Source organism: Equus asinus, chromosome 22 (assembly GCF_041296235.1).
Source record: "Equus asinus isolate D_3611 breed Donkey chromosome 22, EquAss-T2T_v2, whole genome shotgun sequence".
Taxonomy (NCBI): domain Eukaryota; kingdom Metazoa; phylum Chordata; class Mammalia; order Perissodactyla; family Equidae; genus Equus; species Equus asinus.
In genome coordinates, this window is record NC_091811.1 from 24,662,794 (window position 1) to 24,673,356 (window position 10,563).

Consider the following 10,563-nt stretch of genomic DNA (forward strand, 5'->3'; position numbering starts at 1 on the left):
GAAATCAAGCTCATAATATGATATGTTCACATAGGCCTAGGGATCTTTCGATTTCCCTTCTGAGACGCTTTGCCACTCTCTTCCCTTTTCTATAGTTAAATCAGGAGTTGTGTTCTCGGTTGCTGCTAAATTATAATTGTTCTTTGTTCTAATGAAGCAAATATTTGGCTTCCAAACAAAATACGGTTCCTTATAAAATGGCAGTTTAAGAGGAGGTGTCATCGTCTAGAATGTCTGTGAGGTGGAACATGTGATGGACCACATAGTTTCAGATTTACAAGGTACTTTCCCCCCTTCTTTTTAGGCCGTGCATTTGAATAAAGTGCCTCCCCTTAGCCTGAGTTCCTAAAGATCTCTTAGGTGGCGAACTCCGATCTCGAGTCTAGTCCTGTGTGACTACTGATATACCACTAGCCCAGCCTGTTGGGTGTCTCTGTGTTTTGGAGGACTGGGGATTTAAGAGTATTTAATGTCTTTTTAGGATCACAAATATAAATAGATTAAAGATTGTTGATATTCAGGCCTTCAGAATTTAAGTGTTTTAAATATAGTGTTCAGATTATGATGGGTATGTTTTTGCCATCTGGTCTACTCAAATGTATATTTTTATTTTGCAAAACAACCCAAGCCTTCTCTGTGTTGCTTATTCAGTACCTTTTGAATTCCCCAGCAGAGTTGGTTTTCAAAGCAAACATTCCGCAATGAAATGTGGCTCGTCAATGGAGTGTCTCCATTGTGCTAGAAGTATTTCTTCTCTGGCTGTAATTTCACATTACAGGCTTATTTACGCCCCGCCCTCCTAGTATCTTTACAAGAGCAGTGACTTTGTCCTCAAGTAGAGGATGTGTAATTTGGGGTGAAAGTAAATTACAGTTTATTTGAGTTTATTCCTAAACCTATCTATTTGGTACTTTGGAGTAGATCACACCAAGAGACAGTTCCTTGGTCTTAAAAAGGAATGTTTTGATTGCTTTGGGTATTGTGCTGGCTGTTCGCTTTGGCCACTTGAAGCATGTTAATAAATGCCACTGATTAAAACAGCTGGAGCATTTCTTTTCCCATTCCAGTTAAGGAGCAGCATACTGAAGTCCTGGCATCTCTCACCTGTATGGCAACAAGCAGGCTGAGAGGACAGAGGGTGAGAGAATCAGTGAGTCAGTCCCCCTGGGTTGGTGCTGTTCTCCTTGCTCTCTGAGTAAACACAGCAATGTTTTCTTTTTCTTTTTTCCCCCCAAAGAAAGAATGGTAAGGGGAAAAATATATTTGTGTATTTAGACCAGTCGTATTCTGTCATTAATTTAGCATAGACCTGCCATATATTAGAGCAACTGAATATAATATGGAGTAAGTTTGACCAGGTCAAGTTTTAGGATATAGTTGAAGTTCTTAAAAATTTTTTTCTATTTTATCTAAATCTTCCTATTGTATGTAAATCAGAATCTATCTTACTGCAGCAAATTCATATCACTGTTTACCAGCTAATTGACAGTATTTATCAGCATCACCATTTAGTGTTTTGTTTTATCATCTTTGAATTATGATAGACTTGATTTGGCTCATTACAAAAAGTATAGGTTTAAACTGGACTTACCTTTAGTTAAAATAAAGGCAAAGAAATTTAAAACCATAAATGCTATATTTCACAAGAAATCAGTTGCATATTATCAGTTACATAGTTACTTTTAAAAGAGAAGAAAATTGCTATTAAACCACGTCGTATTTGGGGGCATTGAAGGAACTTTTCTTTCTCTGAAGAGCATTGTACTATTATATTTTTATGAAAAATAAAATATCTTCACCAGAGATATCTCAGATTGTCTGTTTCACAGTACTGAAATGTGTCTGTATAAGCACAAGTAGTAAAAAGAGTATGAAATTTAGGCAGAAGACCTCGCCTTGGATCCGTTTCTGGAGTTACCTTGCTTTATTTAATCTCCCAGCCTGTTTCCTCATCTATAAAAAAAGGGCGAGGATAACTTTCACAGAGTAATTGGGAGGCTGGATAGTCTGGAGTTATGAGAAACTGCTTCTGACGTAGTAAAGAACTAAATTAAATTTAAAATATTTGCATATGCCTGGGTTTGACTATTATTAGGATTTAAGTCACTAAAGATAAATATATTTATTTAATGAGCTGGAATCTGAATATGTAGTGTTGTAGGTATCACATTCCTGAAGTCTTTTTAGCTATATCATTAGTCTATCCCTGGAATGGTATAGTTGGAGGCTCTTTTTAGCAATAATAGCTTGTTTTTAATTAGGCTAATTTTAAGAGCAATTAATGTTCCAACTGGCAATAATCCTATAATCTGCATAAAGCAGGTTTTCCGGCTGCTGGGTAACTTGGTTCTCTTTTTCTCTTATTCCATCCATTTTACTTAACTACAGGGTAGTCATGAATCAGAGCCAGGACTGTCATGTAAGGTTGTGCTAATTGTGCATTGCACAAAGGCACCCAATTGAGGAGGTGAATGGGCCTAAAATCTAGCTCACATTCCCCTCAACAAGCCATGTGTGGAGGAAGGGGCACCTGCCATCGCTCACCAGGGCACCATGTGGTGCAGGTCTGCCCAGAGAGGTGCCTTTTTCTAATTTGCCCAAAGAGAGTACCTTTCTTAATTCCTCCACCCAGAGGGTGCCTTTTTTTTAAATGTGCAAAACAATAGTGTGCCACAGCTGGCTTATTGCTGGCTTCCCAGAGGAAAGTCAATTGCGTGCCTCTCGTCCCAACTCCACGCTGAGTGACATCAGGTTGGTAGCTTTTAATTGGCAAAGATGGAAGTATTTTATTTACACTGTAGAAATCAATAAATGCTACAAATCAGGAATTTCTCCCCCCGCCCCCCCCCCAGCCCCAAGAGTTGGTTTCCAGTCACTGAAGAAGGCCCTAGTATAGGCTAGAATGGCACTGACCAGCACAGGCACATTTGAGGCCCAAAAAAGTACATGATTGGAGCACACATGGAGCTGGATGGACTCTCTTTGTAAGTCTGAGGGCAGCTTGGAGCTGTCCATCTCAAATTCAGATTACTTCACAAGACAGATGATGATAGTTGTGACGCAGAAACTGTTATGGGTTGCAGAGAAATACCCAGCCCAGCTCTAGAAAATGACTAGGAGGTAAATGAGCTGAATTCTTAAAGCAAGCCCTGGGGTCTTGGAGGGCCGGCTCTGTGGCTGAGTGGTTAAGTTCGTGCGCTCCGCTGCGGCGGCCCAGGGTTCGGATCCTGGGCATGGACATGGCACCGCTCGTCAGGCCATGTTGAGGCGGCATCCCACATCCCACAACTAGAAGGACGTGCAACTAAGATATACAGCTGTGTAGAGGGGGTTTTTGGGGAGATAAAGCAGGAAAAAAAAAAAAAAAGATTGGCAGCAGTTGTTAGCCCAGGTGCCAATCAAAAAAAAAGCAAGCCCTGGGGTCAGAGTGGACACACATAATTCACCTATTGTGTGATGACACAATGCTGCAAACACTCCTGGGCTGCGGGTTGGGCTGGATTTGGACAGTGAGCTCTGACTTACGGGTCATTTTGACTTGGCAGTAAGATAATATTTGAGCAGGAGAAATTTCCTGTGATCCAGCAGAACCCAATCCAATCCTGCCATGCCTCAGCGCCCCCTTCTTAAGAAGGAAGTGATGTCTGACAAGCACTTCACAGCCCCAAACCCAACACGGAACCAAGTCAGCAGGCTGGAAATGACAACTCTGTGCCTACACCAGGTAGGCCTGGATAGCCCAGAACCAAACAGGCCAAAATGTCACCCCAAACCCACCCTGAGTTTTGGATCTTACAACTTCAAGGAACGAAGCATGCCTGCCAACACCACAAGAAAAGAAGATAGAGGGTCTATGGCAAAAAATAAATAGTAATGACCCTCAAACCTCAGGCCAGAACAGTCCTGGGCCCCAGCTGCCACATATAGAGAAGAAAGAGAGCACTGAAAAAGGAAGGAAGAAAGCTCAAAAAAGATGACCAAGCCTCCTCCAGAAGGAGGAATTCACGTAGGGGTCAAATTCAAAATGAAAGCTGTCAGTGCCTCCTTCCATGTGGAAGTAGCCCCACCTTTTTACCACTCCAGACCGAATAGGCCCATGAGCCTTTTCCATGAGGCAGAGTAAGAACTCCACCTAGCAACAGCCAATAAGATGTCTTTAAAAGTGAACTATACTAGCATCACTCTTCTTCCCAGAGTCGGGCAGAGTGAAGAGGGCCAGAAGTGGTGGAGAGAAGGGAGTCTTGAGTACAAATCAGAAGCACACAAACTGGTGTAAGAAATAAACCACAACACATCGGGGCTCAGGAGATGCTGACTCATTTAGATGATAAAGGGGTACTGAGCCAGACATACCTGAAGTATGAAATAGGAGAAGGCCGTTTCAAATACAAAGGACTCATCACAGAGTTCCTTTAAATTCTCTCTCCTTTAGTGAAATTTAATGTTTTATAGGTCATTAACCACATCATTATGTACCTGGGGGTGACAGAAAAACAGCAAGCTGAAATGTGCTCCTCCATTTCTTATCAAATACGTCAAGTGAAAATACAGTATCTCTACAAGTGTAATTCATCCCAATGGCATTTCAAGTGACCACGGCTTTTTAGGAACATTTTTGTTGAGTAAAAAGAAATAGGAATTGTGTGCTAGGAGATGTTTAACAACTGACTCTTGGTTGGGGGAGGCCTGATTTGTATTTGCCAAATTCTGGGTTGGAAATGTTCCCACCATGAGTGATTTCAAGCTACTGTGTTGTCAAGCAGCAACCAAAATTTTGGAAAATTTAGAAATTGGCTCTTGCAAGCGTGTGTGAGCCGACTTCACAGCACTGATCACTTACCTAGTATGAGAATGGGCTATCAGGAGGCCTTCGGGTGCAAATAAAGAGGACCCGACTCGAACTGGCGTGAACGATAAAGACGTGTACTATCTCACGTACTGAGAGGGAAAGCTACATTGGCTTGACAATGTCATTAAAGATCCGGGATATTTCCTTCCTTCTGCTCTCCCATCCTCAGCAGCTGGCTGTCACCTGCGGCTTATCCTCTCATGGTTGTAAGGTGACTGCCACAGCTCCAGGCGTCACTCTGAGGAGAGGGGATGGCTGGTAGGAAGTCAACCAACAAGCTCTATCGCAACAAATGGAAGCCGTTAACCATGCATGGAATAAACCAAGAGATCATCTGTCCACAAATGACTGAGCTTTGGGAGAGCTCCCTAAATTCCAATGAAGGTGACGTTGGTAGAATCTCAAGAAAGCAAACCTGAATGTTATATAATTTATTAAGCAAACCAATTATACCCTCTTTGGAGAATATATGACTAGATAGAGGATGATCAGAGCATAGAAAATGGAAGCCCAAAGGGTCAGACAGTGGCAGAATTTATTCAGCATTCTTCAGGAGAAAGAGAATATGAACAGGGTGAACAAAAACCTAGCTGTCAGAGAGGTTCATGCCAATCTGGGGCCGGGATGGTTTGTTAGGTCTTTCCATGGCTTGCATGAAATATATTTCAAAATACTTTAGTACTTTTTATAAACTTTCTAAAGTTTATATGGAGACATAGACTTGTAAGAGTAGCCAGACAAATTCCGTAAAAGAAAAATAAGATGGAAGCATGAAGTACCCTACCAGATCTTAAAACATTGTACAACGACAGTAATTGGTTGGGAGTAATTAAAGGATTTGGGTACTAGTCCATGAATAGGTGGATCCATGAAACAAACGAGAGGCCACAGATTGTTGTGAACACACTCAGGAATTTAATGCATGATATATATTTTTTTAAAGATTGGCACCTGAGCTAACATCTGTTGCCGATCTTCTTTTATTATTTTTTTCTTCTTCTTCTCCCCAAAGTCCCCCAGTACGTTGTGGTATGTTCTAGTTGTGAGTGCCTCTGGTTGTGCTATGTGGGACGCCACCTCAGCATGGCCTGATGAGCGGTGCCGTGTCCACACCCAGGATCTGAACTGGTGAAACCCTGGGCCGCTCAAGCAGAGCGTGCGAACTTAACCACTCGGCCACGGGCCAGCCTCTAATGTATGATTACGGTTGCATTTTAAACGAGTGGAGAAAAAAAATGTATTACTTTTAAATGCAGTGGGACAATTGGCTAGCCTTATAGAAAAGATAAGCTCTATCTCCCATTTTTAATAAAATACTTCTTTCCTTTGACAAAATAAATTCTAGGCGACCAAAGATTTAAACATTCTACAAAGGAACTGTAAAATATTAAAACATGGGAAGTAAAAAAAAAAAAAATCAGAGTTGGGAGGGGATTTTAGGCAAAACCCACAAGATTGATAAATTTGAGTACACAGAATAACAATGTCTGTTCAGAAAAAAAATACAATAAGCTTAAAAAGACAAATGATAAAATTCAAAAATATCTGTTTCCCAATGACAGACAAAGGGCTAATTTTCTTAAAAAGAGCATCGTGGTTTCCAGGAGAAAGTGATTGGTTTAGGGAGGGGAACACGACCTATTCAGAGTCGAGGAGACTCAATTCTGCTACTTTTGTGAGCTCTCTGGGAAGTGAATTTGCTCTTTTCTGCTGGACTGGAAATATGAAAAGCTAGCTATTAAATCAGGGCTAGGCCTACTGCTCCCATTTGTTCCCACTAAAGGAAAGCCAGTGCAAGGGGAGAGAACCATCTCTCTCATTACGTTGTTTGAGGCTCAAATCCAGTTATGCCTGAAGCTCTGACCCGAGATTCTTAGTTATGGGAGCCAGTTCGTTCCTTTTTTGCTTAAGCCAATTTGAGTCTGTCACTTAAGATACAACGTGACCTAATATAAAAGTCACTACTAAAACAGGCAAAAGACACGAAAAAAGAATTGTTCTCAAACATGAAAAAAACTATTCAGCCTCACTCATAAGTAAAGAAATGTATATTAAAACATTAAGATACCTTACATCTATCTGGTGAAGATCAAGTTAATCAGGTTGAATTGCTAGGTAAGGGGAAACAGTTATGCGCTTATGCTGTTGGTTAGAGCATGAATCCAGCTGCCATGCTGGAGGTGCAACATTTTGGAAGGCAAATTTGAATAACATCTATCAAAATTAAAATGCACATAACACTTTGCCCCTGCAACTCCACTTTCATAGATCTAGCCATAAGATATATTAGCCCATGTGTGCAAAGATATATGTATAGGATGTTTTTTGTAGCATTATCTGTAAGAGCAGAAGACTGGAAACAAATGGCCACTAATAAGGGACTGATTAAATTATGGTACACCCATATAATGGAACATTATGCACTCATTAAAAAGAATATCCTAACATAGAATGATCCTTAAGATATATCAAGTCAACAAAGCAAAGCACCAAATAGTTTGTATAATATGTTCTTCATTGTATTTTTTAAAGGCTGTAGCACATATATATTCCTGTGTATGCTTTTATATATGTAGATTATTTCTGGATTTATAAGGATTTATTTTTTTAAGAAACTAAATAACCTTTACTTCTAGATAGGGGTACTAGGAGACAAGAAGCTTAATATAGGAGAGAGATCTACTTTCACCAAATACCATTTTGTTGTCATGGTAGACAGCTTCTGAAATGGTCCCCTGCCTTGTGTAATCCCCTTCCCTGGAGTATGGGCAGGACTTGTAGCTTGCTTCTGACCACTAGAATGCAGTACAGTAATAGTGATGGACTGTCACTTCTCTGATGAAGTTACATAAGACAGTGACTTCTGGGGCCAGCCCCATGGCGCAGCGGTTAAGTTCGCACGTTCTACTTCTTGGCAGCCCGGGGTTCGCCGGTTCGGATCCCGGGTGTGGACATGGCACCGTTTGGCAAGCCATGCTGTGGTAGGCGTCCCACGTATAAAGTAGAGGAAGATGGGCACAGATGTGAGCTCAGGGCCAGTCTTCCTCAGCGAAAAGAGGAGGATTGGCAGCAGAGGTTAGCTCAGGGCCAATCTTCCTCAAAAAAATAAATAAATAAAAATTTTAAAAAATAAAAAATAAAAAAAGATAGTGACTTCTCTCTTGCTAGCAGATTCTCTCCCTTGATGGCTTTTTGAAGCAAACCGCCATACTGGAGAGGCCTATGTGGCAAGGAGCTCTAGGTGGCCTCCAGCCAACAGCCAGCAAGGAACTGGGACCCTCAGTATAACAGCCCTTGATGAATTGAATTTTGACAAGAACCACATGAGCTCAGAAGTGGATCCTAACTCAGGTGAACCTTCAGATGAGACCCCAGGCCTGGCTGACACCTTGACTGCGGCCTTCTGAATTAAAGGACCCACTTAAAACTGTGTCCAGATTCCCTACCCACAGAAATTAGGAGATTAAAAAATGTGTGTTGTTTTAAGCTGCCAAATTTTGGGGTAATTTGTTATGAAACAATAGATAACTAATATGCTTGTTTCATTTTTTTCCTTAAATATAGATTTCATATTCAATTTATAAAAATAAATTAGTTTAAAATATCTTTCAAAATAACACCAACGAAAGCAATAATGACCCACATTTCTTTTTTTCAGATTCCATATTCACCAAGCAACTTTCAGATTAATCCTCCCGGTTCCCAATTATTCCGATGCTACTAAGATTGTGCCCTGAATAAGTCATCTAAGCATTCTGGTCATTGGCAAGGAATATGCCTCCTTGTACATCAATATGTGGGCCCTCAGGTTAACATGTGTCAATCTCCTATGAGGGTGACCAGGTTGAGGAGAGTCAGCTGTTGTCTAGCTGACCAGCTCTGCACAGCTGAGGCCAGTTGGGGATCATCGCAGTATGATCATTAGCAGTTCCCTGGGGCCGGACGATGAACGCCTGTCCATCCATCCTGGGGCAAGCTTAGCTGCCCAGGGGCAGGGCCTCCTTTCACCTTCCACAAGCCCTAACAGCTTATAGACACCAAAAAAACTGACACAGGGGCTCTTACAGAGCTCTACCTAGTCTAATAAATTAAACTGAGTTTAATGTGTGGCCTTCTTTTGTTGAGGGTTTCTTCAAACCACAAAACCAATAATCCTCTTAAATATAAGCAGTATTTTTCCCCTTTGTCCTCCAAACAGTATACTCATATGTCTTTTCTTAAAAAAAAAAAAAAAAAAAAAGAAGCCATAAAGCATTCTACTGGTTTAAGTTCTTCATCAAAATAAACTTCAGGGGCTGGCCCCGTGGCCGAGTGGTTACGTTCGCGCGCTCCGCTGCAGGCGGCCCAGTGTTTCGTCGGTTCGAATCCTGGGCGCGGACATGGCACTGCTCGTCAGACCACGCTGAGGCAGCGTCCCACATGCCACAACCAGAAGAACCCACAACAAAGAATACACAACTATGTACCGGGGGGCTTTGGGGAGAAAAAGGAAAAAATAAAAATCTTTAAAAAAACAAAATAAACTTCAAAGTTCCTGACAGTAGTTGTGTTCATAAGTTTGAGTCTTTGTTTGGCTTTTCGTTGTGTTTCTTTCCCCTTCCACTCTAATTACCAAGGAGCTTTTTTTTTTTTAACACTTTGACTTCAGTTTCACTTGATTTCACTTAGATTTGTTTCCGGGTTAATATAATTCACTTATGGTTTAACTGAAAATATACAATTGTTTCATGTTTTTAGCTACATAGTTGCCTACAATTAACGACGGCCAAATTAAATCCCATTTCATTGACTTTTCATATTCTACTAATATGAGTAGTTGAATCAACAGTTGAAGCCGATTTTCCCTCATCAGTTCTCTCTATTGTACAAGTGGAAACGCCAGCGGAAGAGTGCTGGTAAAATCTACCTTCTCAAGCATTTTGTGTACCCTCATTTTAGACCATTCCTTCTTAAGAAATATTTCAAGGGGGTGAAATTCCCTTTGGGGCTCTTCCACCAACCTCCCTTCCGTTCATGTTCCTGCTCCCCACTGTTCCTTCCACCTCGAGTCTGTAGAATCCTAGCCGAACTAAGAAACTAAAGCAGAAACACAACGCCACAATTTAAGTAGTATTAATGAGCTGTTTCTACTAGAGTTAGCACATGGCAATAGGTGCTAAGTAACTCAAAAGATGCAAACATTCATTGGATTAGCGATGACTAAATTGGTAAAATAATAACAATAGATAACCTTTATTGAGGGCTTCCCATGTGTTCTGTAATGCACTGAATGATTTACGTGGATTTCAGCTCCCTTTGCTACTGCAACAAACCTGTAAGGTGGTTAGTCTTGAGTGTCAATTCAGCTAAGCTACAGTACCCAGTTATGTCATCAAACACTGATTTAGGGATTGCTGTCAAGGTGTTTTGTAGATGTGGTTAACATCTGCAATCAGTTGACTTTAAGGAGATTACCCTTGATAATATGGGTGGGCCTTATCCAATCAGGTAAAGGCCGTAAGAGTAAAAATGAGGCTTCCCCAGGGAAGAAAAAATTCTGCCTCAAGCCTGCAGCATCAAATCCTGTCTGCTAGCCTGCCCTGCAGAACCGCAACACCGACTCCCTGAGTTTCCAGCCTGCTGGCCTGCCCTACAGATTGCAAGCTTGCCAGCCCCTCAGTCACATGGGCCAATTCCTTAAAATATTATCATCTATCTAACTATCTAACTATCTC